The following is a 25,478-nucleotide window of genomic DNA, read 5'->3' as shown; positions in this document are numbered from 1 at the left end:
AGGTGCCGCTGGGATGATGTCGGTAGAGACCGTCTGCAGGGTCATGACGTGTTGCATGGTACACAAGGCTCTTGTTAATCAGGAGCCTCAGTACCTTAGTGAGAAGCTCTCATTTCGGGATGAGGTCTCTCAGCGCAGAACCCGCCATGGGAATCTTCTTCACTTTCCCAAAGTTAGGCTGGAGTTGGGAAGGAGGAGCTTCTCTTATTTCGGCCCGAAATTGTACAACGACCTCCCACCAAACGTGAAACAATGTTCAATAGCTACATTTAAGAATAAGATGAGGCAGAATTTGCTTAATGTATAGATTTTATTTATTTATTTCTATTTAATTTTCATGTATATGTTGTATTTGACGATAGTTGTTCTGAAAAGCAGTTGTTCTGTATTTAACTGAGAAACGCTTGATGAAAATAAAGACAACATTATTATTATAAAAAGAGATATTCTAAAAAGCAAATGTTTTAATATTTAACATAACTAACAATTTTATAGTAGTTTTTTTATATAGTTTGTTTATTTTTAAACACCACGTTACAGAATTTATAACATAACTTATAATACGTTCTGTTTTGTGTGTATAACAAAATACTATTTTATATCATAACTTTGAATTAATGGATGAAAATGCGTTAATAACTTACAACACTCATGTCTCTGAAGTGAACATTTAAGTTAACTTTTTATTTGTTATAATGATGTATATATTTTATTTATATATTGATTAAATTTACTTTAAAAGATTTTTTTTAAGAATATTATATAATGGTTTGCTAAAGCATGTCTACCAACTGTTAGGGCGCAGGTAGGTTCAGCTAGAAAGGAAGTGGGGAAGAAAGAATTCCTTTGCTCTGGGTTGTCGCAGTGAGTAGGTTTTTACCTCACAACCGGTTTCCCCCTCCACATTCTACCTGAGCAACTCGAGACAGGAGCCCTCTCTCTGTTGCGTCGGATGTGGAGTGGGGAACGGACTCGACTGTAGCTTGGCTAGATAGTCAGTGTCTTTTAGTTATGTGATGTGTCTTCGTGTCCTGGACATTTTAATATCAGTTGGACGAATCCACTGCCCAACTTGAAAGGTAAGGATATTCATCAATTTGTTTTTGCATTCCAACATCGCATCCATTTCTGTATTGAACGGTGTCCCATCTCAAGTTTTTCAGGGTTGAGGAAGGGTAGTAAATTGTTTCAACTGGTCAGTTGTTACATTTGTTTAGCAAAGTCTAACTCAAGTTCTTCAATATGGGTTGACTTAATTTATAAATACAATTTTAGATACTTGTTAAAAGTATTGAAATGTATGTTTTAGCTGATTTCGCCGGTTGCCGGCTTTTTCTACTTTATTAGACTAACCACGTGCAGAGTACATTTTTCAGAATCAGGATAGTAGGAAGTAGAAAATCATTATGAGGGATTTATCACTAGGTAGAGCTAGCCTATATCGTTTTCTTATTTCGATATAACTATTCAGAAGTTATTCTTACATTACATAATGTTAAAGTACAACTGCTCTTTGAGGTTAAGTTGCTAACAGATTATGCCTTAATACAGTTACTCTAGGCCTGATAGGATCATGTTCTCATGCTTATAGTCTATCGAAAGGACAAATTAACTTATTTGAGGCAGGTTATCCATTTTAGTATCTAATCGTGTTGTCCAAAGTTTGACAATTTCTTCCTTGAATTAATCGTAGCCTACTAATTTACAAGCAGGCTAGTTTATGTTAGGTTAATGTTAACAGGTTATTACAAATTCAATAACAGATTGATATACAATGAAACTCGTCCTCAGCTTTTTCCATGCTCTAAATCCGTTAACTTAATTACACAGAACTAAGTCTAGTGTGACATTTTTCCAAGGGAAATATGTCTTGCTAAACAAAGTTAACCCTGGACTTGGCAGTTGAAAATCCTGTATTGGACAGACTTCAGTAACCGGTGCATCTAAATAGCTTAATCAGTAACTTAAATGTTGGATTTGTATTAAATAAATAGTTAATATATAATTTACTTTCCCCTCCAATTGTTCACTTTAAGTTATATGTCACATTTGTGCCAAATAAATTTGTAATTGTGAACGTAACAGCCTGGAGTGGCAAAATACGAGTTTCTCATTATTAATTTATTACTATCGTCTCCCTTAGCAAAATGGTCTTAAGGTTTTAAAAGGTGGAAATGACAAATAACAAAGTTATAGAATATTAAAAGTGCATCTAAGAACTTTTTATTATTAAGTGGGAGTCTACTATTCTCCCACAGAGTAATTGTTATTGTTTTGTGGTGGTCTTGTTATGATTGTAAGTCATCATCCTATTGGTTGCTGCTGACATCAGAGCGGTTAGCCTATACCATTTTTAGATGGGTAAAATAATAATCAAGTAAAATTAGACCCAAAAAAGACATTTACGTTAATTTATACTTAAGAATAAAAGTTCATTTCAGCTTGCCACAAGTGCCTCCGGCAATGGTGACATACAAATAACATCCCTCGAGGTAGTTCCTATCAGTAAAAAAATAAATTTCTAAAAGTTCTGATCCCGATTGTCTCTGGCCATTACTGATTTATAGGAAATGCAACTTAAAAAACCAAAGAAATATTGTAAATTCACCTAACCATAACTTCCTACTAATTGTATCAAACTTTTAATAAATATTAAATAGTGTTAAAGAGCAAATATAAGTTTAATAAATAAGCAAAACTAACTTAACCATAACTTCCTACATGTAGGCTACTTAGCCTACTTACCACATGGTAACTTCCGGTTATTTTAAATTAGCTTTACTTGATTTAAAAATAACACACGATTACACATCCAACTTAAAACTCTCACTCAGAAGAAACACGATGACCTACAAGAAAGAATCATTTAATTTCTTCATATTTTAACTGCTCACATAAACAGCAATCACATTAATAACTGTATTAGAGTTAACACGCCACGAATGAGGAGTAATAGACACCGTTGTTATTCAAGAGTCCGAGAAGGGTACTGCATGAAACTGTTGATGGTGCTTCACTAAAATGTTCTGACCGTGGAACACTCAAATAAGCTATCGGGAGCAAATAAAGCTGAATAATAAGAATCACAGTACACAAATATAATCACAAATTTACATTTTAATTATTAACAAACAGTTATTTGTTATTTCCACCCCATAAAACCATATAATTTCTTGTTCAGAGGATGAGCACAATATGTTGGTAACATTGAAATTTTGATTTGGCTACTCAAGTCATTAACCACACTGATACCAATAATTGTTAATGTTCCCCTTTACCCCTCCAATTACTTTGTAATTCCTTGGCTAGAATATTGTGCCTGTCGGTCACTCATCAGATGCTTCACTTCCAACATAAAAAACGGTCTAAAACTGTGTTTTAAATAGAAACTTCCCAAATTCATAAATGTTTTGCTTTAGAGGTTATATAGCTCCATAGTATAATTATCGAGTACAACCAAAGTTGTATTAATAGGCCTAATTATACTAAGCTTGAACTATACTAGAGTTAAGCCTATCAGGGATTAAATATTTTCTTTTGTCACTTTATATTTAGCTATGTAGTTTGTCAACTAACTAATCAAAGTCACGATCTACAAAATCCCGAACTCGTGAATCACCCTGTAGAGAAACCATTTGTAACACTTATACGTGTTGTTTCATAGAGGTGAAATATTCTAGGATCTTGTTTAGCCTATGAAATAAAGTATTCATGTCATGTGGAAAGGATAAGAATTTTTATTATGTTCATAGGAGTGATCCTGTCATAAATCATCCCAAAGCTTCCCTAAATGAAAATACTTGGTTAATAAAAATATTAACTAGAACTCGAATATCACAGCTTAAACTGTGTCATTGTTCCTGAACTTGACATTACCATCAGTCATGAGATAAGGAAGTCACGTGATATGAATAAATAGGAATATTGCAGGTTATTTTCATATCAATGGATCCATCATGAGTGATGTTGAAAATATAACGATGGACGTATTACAGGATAGCTCATTTTCAAGGTATTTTCGGATTTCATATGTTACTGTACTGTAGCTACTAGGACTTCTTAGTATACAAATTTATTTTCTCTTATTCTAATACGTGTGAGTGTGAATTAAGAAATTTAAAAAATATCTGTTTTTTCCAAAGTTAAATCTATTTTCTAATTCCTACAAGAAGCAATTTCTTTAAAAAAAACCTCAAACTAGTTTTACATATAGATACACCAAATATGTAGGTGCACTGTACAGTTATAAGACGCTACGACACATGTTAAGACAAAATGTCAATAAAGAATAAGGACTGGTTTTTATTGTTTTCTTTTATTATACGCAATCCAATTTGTTTCCCAATGGTCATAAATCAGTACATTTACACATTTTTAGCATTATTGTGAATTATAATCCAAACAATAAACTAAAATAAGATAATATGGATATTCCTGTATGCTGCGTTACCACAATTTTGATGATATAGACCGCAGTTTAGGGGTTAAACCCCTAGTTTTATTCTACATAATTTGAACGTGTGATAAGTACTATACTCTGTAGATTTATTTTCTCAAATAAGGTGCTATCGAGGTAATTTGGTGCTATCAAGGTAATTTATAGTGGGGGTTTACCTGATGTACAATAAATAGCATCAACAAACGGCATTTTTATTAAATCAATCTCAATATCTGGATATTGTTACATTTGTGACGATAAATAATCGTGTTTATTATAAAATATTTTGAAAACAATGCCACAGCTTCTAATATTAGCAGAGTATAATTTCCTACCTAATTAAACTGTGTTTTCCCTAATTTTTATCTGCAATACAAGGTCTACTTGATGTTTACATTATTTGAGAAAACGGTCTAGCAAGAGAAGTAAGTGGTGTTGTGGTAGACAAGTCTGAAGATTTTGCTTACTACTTAAATTTAAGCTCATTGCAGGCAATATTTTCATCCTGTTCTTCACTGAACTCATCAAACATTTTCTGATGAGTTGCCTTTTCTCTGATATGGTTTTCTTTTTTTAATGCTGTCTATAGTTCAAGCTTATATGGATAGCCTGTTTAAATGATGGCTTCTCGTTATCGTATGTGAACATTAAATCTTTTATTCTTGTCTTACAAAGTCTGACTTCAAATTAAATTGAGGAACGTTAACACCATCCCGCCTACTTCTAACTTATTGTACCAAACATTACTTCGATATAATGACTAGCATTCTTGACTCCATGACTGGTGGTCCATGTTAAAGGTTCAAAGCAGAGTCCTAAAACAAAGAAAAATAATATAATATATTACTATAATAATTTCTCATAGATGGGTAAATGGACACATAAAATAACCTTTAAGTTAAATAAGACCTCTGTGTTAGTGTTTAATGTACTGTAGGATAACACTACAAACAATCTATCCTCCCAAACCTGAGTACTATTCGGTTTAGCCACACACCTAGAACACAGTTTGACCACACACATATAAACATGGTGGATTTACATAAAGCTAAAGACTTGACTAAACTAGTACAAAAAGCTAAAAACAATTACTTAACCCTATGCACTTAAAGACAGTATTTATAATTTGTCCATAGAGCTTGTATGCTAGCTCTACTGGCCGCCGCTATTTTATTGGGAGCGCAGATTAATTTTTGCTGTAATGTTGTCTCAGCTCGTTTGTCCAGCTGTACTGGCCAAGATATAATACATCCATAGCGTGTATTGCAGCACCACTGGCCACTAAAAATGCAGTTATTTTCTAATATTCTCTTTGTTTTATAATGAATGGTGAGTGCTGAAGTCTTTCGAGCAGCTTTATTTTAATGTAATTATTAAATAAAGCAGTAAATTTTAAATGGGCCTATAATTCTTCTCTTAACATTGACTGCAAATACGACGAATAATGCGTAGTGGGCCTATACACTGAAGTGATAGAAACCTAGAAAATTTTACTAGAAGACTTGTGCTAACTATTCTTGATTACACATAGGTAAACTATTTTTAAATTTTATTCTTAAAAACCGTAAAGGCTTACTTTATAACATTTAATTTACATATGTTAACAATATATGAGTAAGGGTTAAATTTCCCTAATGTATGTTTATCTTTGTATTAGAAAAATTCATTAAAAATACATTCTAAATCATTTTTCATTTCCTCTTTATACATTTTTAATTAATGTGCAAATAACATGGAGGAAATTGAAAAATAATTCCGATCTGGGGAGGCAAATAACAAATATGGCCACCAAGCTGTCAATGAAAGTAGCACTGCCATCTGTACTGGCTGTACAAGTTGTGCAGACAAACTAAGGCAAAACTAACGTGAGCTGTCCGCAACTTTGCAGTCCTGCTTGCCTTACGAGTGCAAAGAGTAAAGATAGTAAAGGTAATACCATGTTTTAAAATGAGAGCTACCTACCTTAACTCACTCTCTTTTGTCTAGAAATGCAGCACAGTATTCAATTATTTTTCAAAATAATAAGCAAAAACCACAAACCGAATTTACTTCACAGTAGGAAAACTGTGTGTGATTACTGAATTTTGGTTGTTGCCACTGCTCCTTCACCAAGTTGTTGTGTAATTCGTCTATTATACGTAAGACCATGATGTTGCTTATAACAGCTAGGAGGAGTGTCTGCTATGTACGGTGGTTTTATACCATATATACCATATGGTTTTATACCACCGTCCTACATATTCCTTGAAAGTAAGATGATAATATTTTACTATAGACTGTAATAAATATTTTTGCTTTATCACACTTACTATAGACTGTAATAAATATTTTTGCTTTATCACACTGAAGCGACCGTACAAATAAAGGTTACTATGCCTTTCTTTGGGTTCTAAAGTAGTGTTCTAAATGGCTGCTGCAATCAACTCTCCTAACAACTCTATATAGCGTCATAAAATTTCTTTTGGTCAAAATACAACCAGTGGAAATTCATTATGAATTGTGTTCTGTGCAAAGAGGAGACATTGTGCGCTTTACTGCAGTTAAAAATAACAGTGCTAAAGTAGTTGAAAAAATCAATCATTAGGTTAGTGAAAATCATAAGTTCACAATTGTACATCTGTCAAAGCATTTTCCATATATGTAAAAAAGTGTATGAAATTATGATTAATTATAAATTTTGTACCCAATTCGTATCCAAACTCTTGACTGATGAACCCAAAACAGAGAATGTGACCGGCTCTTAATTTTCCTATTCAATACCATGAATAAGGTGACAAATTTCTTCACCACATTAGTCACTAGACATGGGAAAACCCAGTCTAACATTGGTTTAACATTTTGAATCAAATACCTTAGATTAAATTGATGGAAATAAAACTTAATTATAAAATGACAAACCAATACTTTTGTCGTGACCATAACATTAACAGAAGTCTTTTTGTTATTTACTGATTAAATTTGAAAGTTAGGAAGCCAAATTTAGAAACAAAAGAGTGTGTTGTTTATTGTCAACTAGGAAAGGTCAATAGTTTAAACTGATAACACAAGATTAATCCTATCTCAGACCTGCCAAGATATGGTGCTCCTGTGATATAGACTGAGAAATTCTAAAATAGACTATTGTTTATAATAGATAATTAACTAAAACTTCTAGAAATATAAGTTTTAAACTCAAATTTCACGTATTTTTAGGTACCCTGGTCCACATTGCAGGCCAACCATCCTATAATTGAGAGTGCTTGTTTTTTTATCCTTTTTAACATTGTATATACTTAAACGTGTCATAAACATCTGAGACATGGTATTAATGTAACATCTCGATTTGAAAGTTGAATGTGATGTGCAATTTGAAAGTGTGAAACTTCAATGTTTAAACGTTCTTTAATAGTTATAGGAATGGAATAGTTCCTTAACCCTCTCCTGGTTGACTTTCATTGATACGCCTTAGGGGCTACAGAGTTTAATTGATTGAGCTACTCAGTTGTGGGAGAACATACTCGTGCTTTTATTATTTTAACAACTCTATTAGAATAAAATTATTATACTATACATAAATGTAAATATTAAACCTAAAGGTAAACTAAACTTAAATGAATACTTATTTGTACAAGAAATGTTTGTACTGTTAAATTAAAATAAAATTACATGTATTATGGAAAGAACTAAAAACAACAACAGTGTATCAGTAAAACGTAGCTGCAGGAATTTACAAGCAGATCTAGTAATTCTATAAAATAGCTAAAGAAGTTGGAAGTTAAAGAGTTGATGAAAGTCAGCTAAATCACTGTCAATGAAGAAAGCAATAAAATGTTTCATATATTATTATTCCTAGGCACAAAATCATGACTAGGCAATGGACAAAGACAATAGTACTGTGATTAGACATTTCCATTATCAATTCCAAAAGTAGCCCTATGATGGCAGCAGAAAGCAAGAGAGCAATGATAAAGCATTTAATGATGATCTGTGGTGATTGGATGTTCGTGGTAAACTCCCCACCATGGCGATTTTGTGTCAACTGCCAAAGTGAGGGTTATGGTAAGAATAAAAACAATGTATATCAACACAAGTTTTGTTGTTATTAACTGCCTCAAAATTTATTTAGCTGATTTCATAATTATTTTTACTTGTTAACCAGCTTAGCCTTTAATTGAATGAAAAACTATAAACAAGATCATAAAAGTGCATGGGGTTTAACATATTTCTTATGGGACTATAATCAAGATGTCCCACATGTACAGAGTGAGTTGGCTCTTAAAATAATGCAAATAGCTCACGACTTCCCCACTTTTTAATTTATACAGCTTCTGCTATATACATCTGTATCTGTTTATTTTTCAGTCTAAATTTAAAAGATCAAACTGATAAGAAGCTCATCATTAAAAACAAAATATAAAATAACACAATATAACTCTGCAACATTGTTTAAATCCAAGTATTTGTTTCTACACTCAATACAAAGGGTTTCATAACAGTTAAAAACATTTAAATTGTGTTCTAACTTAGTAGTAAATGGTAGAATAATTTTGGTACGAGTTATAAAGGAAAAGAAAGAATTGTAATTAAATAGATACTCAATTAATATAAAATATTTTAACAAAGTTATGGAATGATTACGTTTCCTTTCCAGCCCGCTTGAATATATTTTAATACTTAGTCTTAATTTTTGGTTGTAGAATTATGAGAGATGTCTAGTGCATCAAAACGCTTATTAGTTTTTGTTGTTAAAATGTACCTATTCTTTTTAAATATTCAGAATATGTAGAAATTTAGTTATTTGCTATATAGGTAACTAATTAAAATATAAAATTTAAAGTCTTTTGAATGAGGTTTAATATTTAAAATGAGAGATCTCCCCTGATTATGTATTTCTTATTAGAACTTATATAGCAAGATCCTACATCAATTTCGAGCACCAGCACTATTATAAGCTAAGATAGTTGGAGCACTAACCTATCAAGTTATTTCCTGAATGAAGCATGAATTGTTTTCGTATGATGGTGATAATTGAAACTGGGAGAGAGGCCATAAAAACACATCTTTGCTACTGCATTTTGCATGTTTTGGTATAATTTGTGTTACATTTTTTCTATAGTATGAAGAACATTTTTAATTGTTACTAAAATATCCACTACCTGTTGTCTGCCAGTGAATAATGAATTAGTCGCTTAAATTTTCAGGTTTATAAACTATCAATATCATGTAATAAAACTGCTTTGTTATATTTTAAGTGTTGATAAAATTACATATAGTTCCACAGATCTCTAAAACGTAACATTTCATAGACCAAAAACGCAATTTTCACCAGTGAACATAATACATTTAAACGCGTATTTATATAGTTCTTTATAATTTGATCAAATCTAGGCACAATCAGACAACTCAAATCTACGGAAGGAACTGAATTCTGAAATTAAACTTTTTACATTATTATTTAATTTAATATTTTATTCGACGTTTAATAAAGGGGTTTCGTTCAGATAGTACTTTTTTTATTTGGTGTTCATCACGATCGTCATACGTAGATTCCAAGTTAGTCGGTTGGGGAATAAGCGTGTTGCAGATCGGGTGGTGGCACCCCTGGCAGCCTGCAGGTAGGGCGCTCACATCACAATAGATTCCCGCCAGTTTTTGGCGCCACATTCCCTGTTCGTGTTCGCCATCTGTCGGTCGGTACAGTCCGCGCTACAACCTGCCTCACGTTAGTTCACAGTCGGCCTTGCCTTCAGCTTGTCGCTTAGTCCCAACGACTTTCACGCGTGTGAGAATTTGTTATTATTAGACGTGCTTGTAAATGTGCTTCCTGCCTTTTTCGAAATATAATAGACTAATAATATTGGACCATGTGTTGTGTGACTGTTTGTTCTGTGTGATGAATAACTGACGGTAAGTCCCTGCAGGATATTTGTTACACCATTACATCGATTTCTTTTTCATTTCCAATTTGATAATTGCAGTTTTATTTATTATACAATACATATTGTGGATTTCAATTCTATTAAACATGATTAGTGAAAATGCTTACATTTTCAATTCTGTCTACTGTATTCACGTTTTAACTTGTTTGCATTAATTAGATTGAAATATCAAACTAAGTTCCTGTTATAACCAGAATATCTACATGTGCTGCTGCATTATATTAGTCAATTTTATACTGAAAATACAACTAAGAAATTTAGTTCTATCAATAAAAAAGTCTGCTAAGAACAAAATGTGAAACTAGTGTGACCACATTGAGTTAAATTATTTATATAAATTTGAATAGGCTCACAACTATACTATAAACCTACAGCTGGTATTGGCAACATTGTATGACTGCCTTGATTTATTATTTCACATAGCATTCTGTTAAAGAGTTGGTGGGCTTAGGCTATATAAAAAAACTCACTGTTCTTCTTAAATTGTTACTTAAATCTCTTTATTGTCATTATTTAACAATGACACAGTTTAAATTATTTTCAGCTGGTGATAAGCCTTTGTATTGATGGAAATCAACTAAAAAAGTGTAGTTTTAAGTGTATACTGTTTACAATTGGTAGTCAATTTTATAAAACCTACAGGAAAGTGCTGATCCAATGGTGTTGAGTTTTATCAGGAATCATTGTAAAATAAAAATCAACTGTTAGTTAAATTATGAGTATTTGTAGGAAATTATGGTTTAGCTTAAGTTGGTTTAGAATATTTGTTTGAGTTTCTGGCAAACCCCTTAAGAATTTTGTTGATATGGTTTTATATATAAATATATATTTCGCCATCAGTGTAGGACAGGTGCTGCAACCTGAAATGATTGCTTGGATCTGGAAGCTTTTGTAACAGGCTATTCATAAACTATAAACACTTATTAGGCAAAAGGCATTGGTTTGTATTTATATTTCAATAAAGTAGCCTAAAAGTTCTGGAGATAATGAAATGTAACTAGCCATTTTCATTGTTTGTGTTGGCTTTTATTTTGAAATTAAATAAGTTTATAGAATTTAGATTTTTTGTCAACTAACCAAACTTAGAGCAATATAATTGTTGGTCGGTATAACTTGCTGTCAACTATCATAAAGCATTTTGTTGCACAAATGTTCAAACTCTCAACCTTTTATTTCCAGAAGTATGTGGTTGAATCTGTGTAGAACACAGTTACATAGTTTATTTCAAAATTTTGAACATACAACTACAAGTGTGCATTTTTGTTTAGCATGACCTGGCGCTTCATTTTAGTACTGATGGCCCAAATCAGTCCCCAAATTCAAAACACAACCTATTTAATAAAAATAAAACTCAAAAGCAGTTTTGTGTCATAACTTGCTTTTTGTAGTAAGTAGTCCTGTATTATCAACTCTAGAACTGATATATGAATCAACATTTTGTTCTACTTAATTAGGCTATATGAGTTACACTATCGATTTTGTGATCTTTTCAAGTTTAAAGTCCAATGTGAATATAAAGTTTCTTACCCTTATCCAAATATTTGTCTATTACAAAATATGTACTTACACATATAATTTATATTGTAATTTGACAATTCAAAGTATGTTTTGATTATAGTAAAATGTAAGGTTTGAAACCAATGTTTCAGTGTATTTTTGAAAACTCGCATTTTTACTGTTTTTCTCATAGTACCACATACTTTATATTAATTCATAGCTCTGCAAATGTATTATTTAAATTGTTCTTTGTTATTGTTACTCTTCATGTATTGGTTACTTTCAGTGTTATAAATGTAGCCTTTTTTAAATTGGGATGCTAGAACGAAATATGTTGGGTAAAGAATTTCACAATATCTAAATTTCAAACTGTTTTTTGTATATATGTAGGTTTATACCGTTCCTTGAAAAAGACTATCTACACAATAAATATTTGGATATCATATGTTTGGTGATAAATTTGATGGTGATTTTTCAAGGATTAATATACAAACCTAGTTTTCGACAATAAGAAGTTGCAAATTGAAGCAAGCCCGAGACCTAAGTTCAATACAAGGTGATTATTTTTAACTTGACTACCAACGCACTAATATTTCAGATCAGTGAGCACAGGTTACATAATTTAACTATATAAATTGCATTATCCTGTAGGATAAAATATTGTCTACCGGCAGTGGACGGACGGCAAGGTCAAACGGTAGCTTAATGATTGCAGTAGTGGCAGTGGCAGTCGCAGTCTCTCTGATGGGGACAAAGATAGTCTGTACGGCCGCATCCGGTGCGTATATTTAGGTTATGTTGTGGTGCAGAGGTGGGCAGTGAGCGGCCTTGGGCCCTCATGTCGCCAGGCATGCCTGTCCGCCCTGCCATCTGCCGGGTCTCGCTCGGCCCTCGCCGCCGCGCCGGAAGTCTACCAAACAAGGGGGAATGGCCACCCCACCCCACACTGCCATGTGCCCTGTCCGCTCACACTTGAAGCACTTTCTTGGAACTTCACTTCAGCAACGTCTTGTGCAACACTCGGTTTCTGGCTGCCTGCTAGCCTACATTTGTGATCACGTTGTTAATTATGTCGTATATTCTATATGATTGTAAAAGGCAAAGTATTTAAAGTAATCAAATTACTATATTAATTTGGGTCATATTTTAGTAGCAGATCCTGAACTGTAATATTTCTTACTTTGCTGTTTTTAGGACAATTATCAGTAAGATCTTATTAAAAATACAATTAACTAAGTTATCAAGGAGGTAAATATAGATTACGAAAAGATTTTAACTTCTAAATCCCTTATTGGTTTTATTTTGGACAATCACTCAGTATGATGCAGAACAAATTAAAATGGATACCCATATATACAATTCGATATTAATATGACGCGGCGGCCTCTATAAAGATCTCTCGTTACTAGTTACAGACCTCGTTCATACAATTATTTTATTAGGTATTGGTATTACATGGAAAGGCCAGGGTACATTTTGACGATTTGAACGGTTCTTAGCAAAGCAACATTTTTACATACTGGACACGTGTATTTGCAGCAACATCTGTTCTCGGAGAGTTAAGTTCGCGGTAGGTCTGTTATGTTACCTTGAGACACCAGGTATAGAGTGCCGTGGGCTCGTGCCTGTGCACGTGTGTACTACTCAACTTGCCTTTATCGACTTTTCGCATGTTCCACGGTATTTATTAGTTTGAATTATTATAAACTTATTGTCATCAGGAATCGTGAAAGTTTTATATCTATAACAATGTTCGCCGAGTTGGATACTGTAACTACTGTGAACATTTATAAAATAATTCATACGAATCCAATGATATGCAATTGTAATTCGACTGTGAATATCGATTAGGTCGACTGCTGTTAAAGATTGTATGGTTTTAATTGATTCGTCAAGTTTCGGCGCGGTCGGATGACGCGGTGTTATCCCCGGAGTGACGTCATCGCGAGTCACGTGGTCTGAGTTCCCGCTGACTGAGCCGGCCAGCCACCCTCTCCTCTATATAGCGTTCCCTCTGGTCGTGGCGCCAGTCTTGGCGTGGACTGTACCCCGCTGTGCGTGTCTTTGTTTCTATTTGCAGTGTAAGTAAAGATCGTCTGAAAGTAAAGTTTGTCGGTCTCTGTAACATTGGATTATTCATCTCGTACGATACGTCAATTTGTACTGTGTGGCGATATATCTAGAGGTCAACATTTATGTGCATTTTGTATATTTAATCCATTCGTAAATTAATATTATGTCTTTGAAATTTTAATTTACGTAACTTTTCATTTCATTTTTGTGGCATGTTTTAAGCTTTTCTATTGTTTTTTCTAGCCTAGGTTTTAAAGTATAACAAAACTCTTCCTTCAGTGCAGTAATATAAAAACCTATTACTTGCTATTTTCAAACATTAAGTTAATTATGGAGTTTCATAGAAATACTGTAATTCAAGTTAACTTGAAACGTCATTGAGGCTTAAAGGAGCGAGCTGAACATTGATTATAGTCCTGTACCAAGGTGTGTTGGGCTAGGTCTGGTCTAACTAAGGCCCCCTTGTCTAGCCATACCACACACATGGTGAGGCACTCTCACTCACACCCTACAGTGTAAACATGATTCGTATTTGTCTTGCCCATCTATTAAATAGTGATTGGCATTTTTCTGTTGGTTTAACAAGCTTTGTGGCAGCACTACAATTGTTCACACTAAGTGGTGTTTCAAGTAAACGAAATACCGGAAGTACGTTTCTGCTTCGATCGCACATCCTGTACCTTCGCATTCCCGTGTGATTCTTACGACCGTGAATCCGGCAGTAAACCCGTTGAGACTTTAAATGTGATTCCATTATTTTTAGTCTTCCTTATATAAATTGGAAAAACCTTTGATTCCTCGCTTTTCAATTATACAATTTAATTGTCAGTATTAATTGATTGTATATTTCTTGTTTTCTATGTAGAAAACAAACATTATATTTTAATTTATATATTTTTTATATAAATTAAAATTATATATAAATTTAAGTTATATAAATTTTATATTTATACAACTTTTGTAATTGGCTTTAAATATGTATTTTTAAAATTTGTTTAAAAAAAATGTTCTTTAGTGTATATGTGTCACAATAAATGTTTATTTTGTTCCTACTCAAGGCCTCAAGAATGTAGCCTAAAACTATAATAATTCAAGTAATATTGATTTCAACTAAAAGATTGATTCCTTCTTTCTTTCATGGGATACAAAGGTTTAATTTTGTGCATATCTGTCCTTCCTTTTAGTTTGTTCAATAGTATGGATTTCAGTTAGATGACATTAAACAATGTTTGATCTATTCTGATTATTGTTAGTGTGTTAATCACAATCAATATAATGAATGGGCATGCTGTTCCTCTTACTACTAGGCCTATGTCTACTTTTTGCTTCATGGCTCATCATACATAAATATGTAATTTACTAGTAGATAATATCTTTATTAAGACATTTGTTATTGGTTTCAGGTGTTCCTGGGTTTTCTGATCACTGATCACCTTTGTAACATAACTGGTTGGGTGAGTCAATAAAAGATGTTTTAAAAGCTTTTTACTTAGCAAAATCTTTTAAATAAAAACCAACTGTAACTGATCAAAATTATAATCTACATTCTTACCTAGATTAAAGTATTTTTTCTATTTGTGAAAAATTCACTTTTATTTGGAAGTATACTGGATTGAGAATAGTTATAATTAGTTATTGGCTAGATGGCTTTATTAGATATTATTAAATAACATAATATATATTTATATATAATCTCAGAGAAGGGGTTTAGTCAATTACTTATTAATTTGACAATTTCTCCTGGGGTGTAATGGAAACAAAGCTGTATTGTATACAATTTTAAAGATAAATAATTTATATTTTGTTTATAAGTGTAATGTTCAACTTACTTTATATTTTACAATTAACCCTTTGAGTGCCGCAGCATTTTGCTATATGGTATGTATAAAATGCCGAGCAAAAATGCCTGATTCTGCAAGGGTCTGGTTAAAAATTAATAACAAATTTATTTATTGGTATAATGTCTTGGGGTTTTTTTTTTAGGTAAATATACTTTCTTTATACATATAATACATTGATCACTTATTTAACGTTTTTATACAAATAAAATATTTTATTTTTTCACTTTTAGTTATTCTATCTTATACTCCATTTAATTCTTTACAAAGACATATACAAATTTTTTTATACTTATAAATAAAGTTTGGATAAAATATGAAAATATGAACCACTACAAAACTAGAAATTTTCTAACCTAAACTAACACACTGTGTGTTGTCTACACTGCTAATGCTTAAATCTAATGCCTGCAATACTAGGTCATCATTGTCAGAAATGTTTTTACGACTCATTGTTTATAAATATCACTGAACAAACACAAAAAACATAAAAACTATACAAACGTATTTAGTAGAGTACTAGATGCTTATGATCGCCGTAACTCACGGTCAAGTCATTGTTCTACTTACACACAGACTAGAACAACATACACAAACGAAATTTGAAGATACTAACACTCCAAACCCATTTACACTTAAAAACTTTCAATATCATTTGTGAAATAAAAAGCAGCGCAAACAAAACATGTGATGGCTCGTCCACGTAGCAGTCGATTCTAAACTCGACTGACACGCTCACTTTACAACCACCATAAAAATCAGAATGCAACAAAACCTACATCAAAAGTTACGTTGAAGCCTTTGGAATGCGTATGTATAGTCATTGAGTCAATTTAGATAAATACTATATAAAATATAAGCGTTACTGTAGAAGTCTCTAACAGCGATTCTGGCATTTCTTGCATATAATGTGGGATCGCTGACAGCGATTCTCTGGCACTCAAAGGGTTAATAGCTTAGTTTTAGGAGTGTAATTTCAGTAATTTTTAAAATAGTCAAAGAGAAATCACCAAGTGAATTAAATATTGCATTATAAGAGTTGTTATTAGGAAAATATGGTTTGGGCAAATCCTAAATTTGTAGAACATTTCATGAGTATATGTGATTGTATTTCAATTATTTTACATTATATACCTGTTTAGTTTTATTATCGTATTACTCGAACAGTTATAAAATAATTAGCATTGTTTGTCACACAGATTGGATTGATGCTTAAAATATATAAAGATGGGTGGGATGGGATTTGTTAGTTTATAATTAAGAGTTAATTATTGATTTTCGATTTATTAGTGATATTGTGTTCAAATATTGATGGAATTTTAGTTACTATGTAACTAGATAACATATTACCAGAGTTTTGATTTTTTTTGTGCTTTACTATTGGTTCTTACAACTTGTATGTATTGATTTGGAAAAAAACCATTTGTTAAATACAGTTTCCAGTTAAATTAATTTAAAGAGATTTTCAATTCAATTTTTATTTTTGTGCTACTGGCTGTGGCTGTGTGTAGCCTGTTGGGTAATGAAAAGAAACAACCAGGATTACAACTCTCAAGAAGGCATGATTTTATTTAATTTATATGTACTGAATAACTTGTTTAATTTGTTGAATCAAAGAATTCTGTTATGTTTGATCTAATTTTAAAAACAACTGTAATACACAGTGCCTTTCTATATTGTTGTAAATAGAAATCATTTCAGTTATTACATAAGTATCTATCTGTAATTTTAATGATATATTTTTATAAGAAAAATGATAATGAAAATTACATTTTATTAGTTTATATGGGGGCTGGGTAATGCCCACAAAATGGATCTACATTTCTTGAATATATTTTCAAAATCTTATCCAGTTTTAGAACTTAGTTTCATGGCCATATTTAAAGAAATTTTATGTGGGTAAAATTTGATATTAAGACTTGAATTTGCATTGTCCTTGTAGCATGTTATAGTGAACAAGTTATTGTTTCGTATTGGAAAGAATATTCCGTGACATCAAAATTTAGAAGTAACATCATTTGGCAATAAAAATAATTTCTGTAAAATTTCCACTTTTAATATTTATAAATCCTCAAATTCTTACATGTCAAATACGAATTGTTAAAAGTTTTGAACAATGTCCAAATTTTGTTGGGAAATTTCCAGTTGCACTTTATACATCATTATGTAACTTATTGTTTTTGTTTTCTTGTTTTTATATTTACATATCTTTACTCTTATATATACCAGGATATCCTATTTATATATGTACAAAATTCTAGTCTATATATAAATTATTTACAAAATAGTTCATTCACAACAATGATAAGACTGAAATCCTTTATTAATTGTTGAAAGTGGTAGCCTGATGATGATATTTCTTCAAACACTAGTTTTTTATACTTAAAAACATAATTTTGTAAAGTTAAGCAATTGTATTTTCCTAAGATGTGTGTTGCCTTACATCATTGTACCACGCAAGTGGTACATCTAGACTGACACTTCACAGGTAAACAAAGTATGAGAACTGTACATTTCTTTATACTACAAAATTTCATAATTCACATTAAAATAAAGGAATTTAATCTGTCATTTCAAGGAGAAAACAGTATTATGTTACTACCACATATTAAATAGCTGTAAGAAGCCTTTACAGAGTAATCTAATAATTATTCAAGACTTTCCTCGTTTACACTTGCCCATTGACACACATTCTCATCACCAATTTAGAGCATTAATAGGTTTCTTACACAATATCAGTCAGAAATCAGTTTTCTGGTAAGATTACGAGGTATTTTTATGGGAAAGTAGTTTATAAGAAATTTATCCAGAAGAAATTTGAGTGAAAAAAATCATGGCTGCTTGCAGACGTTTGCACCTAGGGGTGGTAACTCCACACCACCGTTGGCGTTGTTACTTAGCCAATGGGTGCGGAGTTCCCCTACCTCGGTGCATGTTTCTACGAGTTGAACAAGTCCTTCACTTCTTCCAACGCCAACAGCTAGTACTAATATTCATCTACAATAGTTAAAGTTTAAGCTGTAATAATTTGGTTAATCAAATCTAGATGTCAAAAAGTTAGTTTTGTCGTTTAAGATTAGTTAATTTTAAGATGGTTAAATGTATCTTAGCCTATATATATATGATTTTGTTACATTCATAAACATTTTCATTGTAAACTCCAATAATTAAGTACCAACCTAACCTAACCTTAGTCACAAACCAATTATTGTTATAGATTTCTTATAAATTGATGTACAGTAGACTCTGTTCATCTCGAGTGGTCTATACAAAATGGCTGGATGAACTGGTGGTATTCTGTAAAAGTAAAATGCCACTCTTTAATCGGAGGCCTGTACATACAGATAAATAAATTAAAGCATGCCAACACTGTTCCACATAAAATAGTTTTGCGCCTTACTGCTACATGCCAAGAAAATACAGAACTAGGATGTAGGGGAATACTATTGAGATAATGTAATAACTTCCAAAACATTCTGCTGTATTTTATATACACATGATAAATCTTTAAGTTCTTTTTAGTAGCCTAAAACAATTTATGTGATCTATCATAAAGAACTAAATAAAAATGTCATACTTATTATTTATCTGGCTATGCTTCGGTGCAATCTTGGAGGGTTAAACAATTCAGTAATTATATTCACTTGTAAAGTGCTGTTATTGTCTGCTAGTTGAATCCTCATGTCATCCCATTCACATACACTGTGTTATATATATAGTATATGTTTAGGCCTACAGCTGGCATTAAGAGAATTTTTTATGCTAAAGGTCAGTCTGGATTGGCAATTACAAATATTCAACGCAACAGTAGATATTTACAGAGTTATTTAAATTTGAGGTATTAAGGGTAATATAATTAATTTGTATTTTATGTATTCTGGCAGAACATTAACTACAGTAAAGATTTATAGTTCTTATTTCAATTATCGGACATCATTCTCAAAGAACAGCTGAGGTCTGTGATCTTAGATAGCTCATTTCGGATCATCCTATTCCTAGACGAAGAAGTTTATTCTAACATTGAGGTAAACCTGACAGACCATGTAGCAGATATGATATCCTAGTAAGTGTCCTCACAGTTGTGTGAGTCAGACAGAGAAGTTGTTCCGCTTGGTGATGTCCTTTGTTAGCCCTGCTCATGAACTTGTGAAACTCCCCAACTCAAATTGTCGCATGTATGTTAGGAATAACATACGTGAATGAAATAACTTTTCAGTATGTTAGGAAAATCTTGAAAAAGAAAACCAATTTCTTTTGACCTGGATGTAATTGTGGAGTTCACCCGTAAGTCCTACCATCTGCTCAAACACTATGCCAGACCAGTTCACAGTGATGCCGCAAACGCAGGGTGAAAGATTTAATGACTCTTAGTGAAAGATGAAACTTTGTATATATTGTACACATGTAAATAAGGTAGGATTCAAATTAAGTATTTCATTTTATTTTTTTTTTAACTATAGTATATATAAGTATAAATGCATTCATAAGATTATTTATAAATATTATTCTTGTAGAGGTAAATATTATCTGCCAAGGTTTTTTATTCAAAGCCGTGTAACAAATTAGTTTTGAGGTAAATTAGAATAACTATATATATATTTTTTTTGAATTGGCACAACATTTTGAATATGTTAGACAGTTACAATTTTGATGTAAAACTTTTGAAGCAGTTACATAATGTAATATTTACATTTTTTAACAATTCTGTTTGATGAAATTATTTTTATGGGAACTAACAATAAGTTCAATAATTCACCAAATATATATGAATGAATTGACATATATATGTTACATTTAAACTGACAGTTATGAAATGGGATATATTATAAAAAACCGTCTTTGTGACTGTTAAAATAGAGTTGCCAGTACAAAGTGATACCATTGTCAGTCACTAGCATTAATAGATTTTAACCAGAAACATCAGTTTCTGCTATCATCAGATAATGACTCATTACTGACAGATAGAAATAGTCTTATCTTCTGGACTGGTCTAAGGTTCCTGAGAGAGAATCTATGTACCTTTTTGTATTTTGAAATATTAACTAGCTTTTTAAATAATTTATAATTTTGAAAAATAATAGTATTGGGTTTTCAAAGTATGAATCTTCTCTTGAGTTCCTGTAAGAAGGAAAATTTATTGGTCAGGCTTAAGAAAAGAAAGTATGGGTGATTCCTTGCTGATGATGGGTATATTATAATGAAGTTAGTGTGATTCCTAATTTTTGTCCTTTAAAACTAATCATATTATGAAGGGTACAAATTATTCAAACTTATATGTCGTATTCTGTTATAAATTTATGTACAGAGCCAAATAACCTCTTGAAACTATACTTAAATTTATGTACAGAGCCAAATAACCTCTTGAAACTATACTTAAATATCTCTTATTGAATCACCATAAAATCTTGGTTACCATCTTTGTTGCTGTAGCTCCCAATTCTGTCTTTCTAACTCTCACGGGTTCATGAAGTTGTTCTATTTCGATTCAGAGCACAGTAGAGCAATCCCAAGAAATTTTTAACAAATTTATTAAAAACATTTTTGTTCCTTCTCTCTCTTGATGGACCTTAGCTTCCAGAATGACAGAAAATTCAGGTTTGGTAAAATTGAGGATAGGCACCTAACCCTGTCACGAGATCCCATGTTACATCCACCATCAAGAGATTGAGATAGTGTAAACGATCTTTGTCTTGCCAACTTGGAATGAGAGCTGACTAGCTCTGTTCCAATCTTGTACCAACTAAGAGAGCCTTATACAGTCCAACAGTCGTACTCCGCAGTAAACTAAATCTATTGACCAATTATCTGGATATCTAGACATTATCTGTTAGTAATGTGATGCTACAGGACATCCATCATTGAATTGCCCAGATATAGGTGAAACATGGGATTTTGCTATAGACAATGTAGTTTCCACTGGTCAGAAGGGAACACTCCTGCAGTTTTTGCTTGAAATAGAGGTATTCAGAGTATTAATAATACTGCTATATGAGTATTGAGAGATAGTATCTTCCTTAATCTATATGGGGGTTTCACTAATGTAGATTTACTGGCGTTCCATAACATGAGATTGCAGGGGTAGAGAAGTCGTGTAGTGATGGTGCACATGACCCTCAGTTGGCAGGCTGGACGTTACATAACTATGACCTTGGCTCTGAGGCGTTGTCTCGGACACCTAACCTCCTTTTCCTGGCTACATTGTCATACATGTTCTTGTATTGTGGCTTTACTTGTTCTCTAGGACAAAGTACTGTAGAACTGTGATGGCACTGTGTACATTGCCTATCATTTACATAATCTTTGGTCTGAGGCATTGTTTTAAATACCTTATATCTTCTCCTCAGAATAGATGTACAGAAATTTTGCTTTGTTAATTGTTACAACAAAAGTAAAATAAAAATAGTCAATAATGAACTCACCTCTTTGGTCCTTTGTATTTTATTGTGCCGGAATTTCAGTTGTATTATACTCATAGAGTAGTACAATTTTATAGAATTAGTGTTTGTTTTAATTGGTGACATTCCTTACATAGTAGTTTATTAGTGTCACAATGTGATATATTGGACCTTGTTGTACCAGGGACAATTGCAGCCATCCAGTATATTGAATTGCTTACTTTATTCGTTGTTTTTTGTCACTTCAACCAAATTTTTTAAATTATTTAATCCACCCAAATGGAAATTAATATTTAATAACTTGAATCTTATATTATACTTAACAGAACAAATACGCTGAGGTTATTACATTGCCTGTTCTTTAGCAGAAAGTTTTGTAATTATTGTCAGCATATGTATGAAAGTTCATAATGTACACTCTGCTAATATTTCTTACACATTTCAAAGTAAGAACTTACTATTTTCCAAGGATGTTATAAAACAAACTAATAACAAAATAAGTGTAAAATTAAACTAAAATTCCTGTTAAGTTTTATAATTAAAAAGTTAAATTTCATTTTCTATAATTTAAAGAATTTTTAGTAAATTCATTAACATTTACTTGCTTTGCAGGGTAATTTGGGAAACTTTGGGTGCAACTGCTAGCTAATTATGTAGCCTAATCTTGGGCACTCAAAAGTTAAATGATAATTCATATTCTCTTTTTTTTGTCAGATACAATAACTATTAGTTTTCTTTTAATCCTGCTTTTAATGTTGCATTATTATTTTTCATTGATATGGTGGTCTCCTAATTATAGAAATCTGTTGTGTTTTGAAAAGAAAGTTGATATATGATTCCTATGGATTTAAATGCTGTATTATGTGCTATGCTGTATTACATCAGTAGTCATCTGTATTACAGCAAAGTAAAGCCATGATTGTACGATGATGATTTGTATAAATTATTAAACAATGTTAGTGTACATTAATGAGTAAAATAGATTTATCAGATTCAAATTATATATCAGATGTTAATATAGATATCGCTATAGTGTCCATTTATATAACGCAATGTTAAATTGAATTGTGTTGTAGATTATTTATTGCTTTAGGTTTATAGTTTATTTGTTATAGTCTTTACTCCTAGAACTCTCTGGATACAGTATAAGAATGTGTTTTTGTAGTTAGTTCAGAAGCATAAAAAAGATTTGGATAATTACGTTTTTAATGAAATAACTTCCTCTACAGTAGAGATTAGACACCATTGTACACCAGAATATGAAAGTTACAGTCTATTTTGAAGAACACGCAAGTTTTCTTCTTTCCTTGATTCTGCCCTATCTAATGTCATAGGCTAGTTCAGCTTGTGAGCTAATCTCCAAAAATGTTGGTAATTGTCATACTTTTTTTATTAATTTTTCAATTAGTTAAAAAGTCCAACCAAGTTAGAACTTTGTAAAAAAAACCTTTTAACATTTGTATTAAGGTTTTATACCAATTTTGTTGGCCACCCAGGTACGTCATACATTACCAACTTTTTGTGCTATTTGTCAGCCATTCACATTTTTAAAGTCACAGCTGAAAAAAATTCATTATGCACAACATTTTTGAAAAACGGAAATGTTTTTCTTTGCTGGGTTTTGAGATATTACATGTAAATTCCATTAAAATAAATTGGTAATATTTCAGTTTTCACAAAATCTACCCATTTCTTCCAACTAAGCTGGAAGGGTAATTTCAATTTAATTTGCTGTGTGGCAACACTAACACATATTTCGAAGGAATTTGTATATAGACTTTTTCTCTAGAGCACTTAAGTTCTTTGTTTGCACAAAGATTCAAACTGACACATTACAACCGTTGAATTAAAATCTGATTTTTTATAAAGCCACAAGATCGTGCTGAACTGAAGCAGTGCCTTAGAACCAAAATCGTAGTTATTCCTCTGTCAATGATGGAATATAGCAGAAAGTATAGAGAAGAGATAGGAGGCTAATGTGCTTGTAGAAAGATACCACTTCAATGATATAATTTAGTTTTTTAGAAATAGCATACTCGTGTAAACATTTTTTTATGTCCTTGGTGACTTAAAGTATCAAACTCATAAGACTTTAGCGTATCTCAATTAACATGCACTATGTAATTATTATATAAGCAGACTAGCTTTAAGCGAGTAAGGTATCAGCCTCTTGAATGATTTTCTGTCGGGACTTGGTAACTCCACCACCGTTGGCGTGAAATGTAAGCCAAGGGTTGTGGAGTTCCTTCACCTCGATCAGTTTCTACTTCTGTGATGTCATCTGGGAACTCATCGTGCCAACCACCACTAATAGGTTTTTTATTACTTTCTTTTGAAGTTAAGATACAGTTTTGTTCATGTTATACTAATAATTAAGTTTCATGTGAATTGTATTGTAGTATAAGATCTTGTCAATTAAAATCTAGTTTTGTTTCTAATAAGTGTTCTTCAGTTTTCAAATCAATCATAATCATTTATCTGATCTTAAAGTTAAAGCTTCTTGTAAACTTCATAATTAACTATGAAGCACTTAATAGATTTCATTCCATGTTTTATGTCTACGTCTAATTGATAAAGTTACTAGTTTGTACATTCTGAATAGGCCATTAAACTTGCAGAGATATTTTTGAACGCAAGATTAAAGATTTTTCATTTTTATTATTTATCATTCTGTTTTATTTATTTCACAATACATAATATCATGCTTAGGGGTTATGAACTTGTATAATTTTAAAATTAATTTATATCACACTGTGTTTTAAACAAAATGTTATGGTTTTGCATATGTAATGTTATATTAATTGTTTTTATTGTATTGTTGGTAGACCAGTTTTAAACCTATTTTTAAGGATCTAAGCAAAAAAGAACTGCTAAATAAATGCTTAGATAGCAATACAAAACCCCGAATTAGTCTGTCTGTAAATTAATGTAATTTTAAGCAAACTCCCAAAAATTTTGTAGCCCTCAATATATTACATTCTTTCTTTTTGTTTATTCTGTTGCTTGTTTATTCTGTTGCCTATTTCGATGATTGTAATATTGCACTATGAAGTGCTTCTTTATGAAAATGTTGAAGATTGGGGTACATTGCTCCAAAATTTTAAAGGAGTTAAACGACTTACCAAGACAATGAAAAATGACAGATGTTCTGAGATACAAAAAAGTCACAGTTTGATAATTGAATAAAGACAAATAAAAGATTAGTTTGAGGCTGAGGATACAAAAGTACTGGGGACATAATGCAAGGAATAGAAATTTTCCAGCCCTTGGAAAATGTCATTCACACTCAGTCCATAGGTAAGTATCAAAAATTCCTACA

The 25,478-nt window shown here is 31.8% G+C and overlaps 1 long non-coding RNA gene across 1 annotated transcript; it reads left to right on the top strand.

Annotated features, from left to right (window-relative positions):
- Nucleotides 1–951: 951 nt before the first annotated feature.
- LOC124360233 lies at nucleotides 952–15,410 on the top strand. The gene is made up of 2 exons (XR_006922224.1): nucleotides 952–1,079; nucleotides 15,330–15,410. It is a non-coding gene; the product is annotated as an uncharacterized LOC124360233 (long non-coding RNA).
- The last annotated feature ends 10,068 nt before the right edge of the window (nucleotides 15,411–25,478 follow it).

The sequence above is a fragment of the Homalodisca vitripennis genome, chromosome 4, assembly GCF_021130785.1.
Source record: "Homalodisca vitripennis isolate AUS2020 chromosome 4, UT_GWSS_2.1, whole genome shotgun sequence".
NCBI lineage: Eukaryota > Metazoa > Arthropoda > Insecta > Hemiptera > Cicadellidae > Homalodisca > Homalodisca vitripennis.
This window is presented reverse-complemented; position numbering and strand designations above follow the sequence as displayed.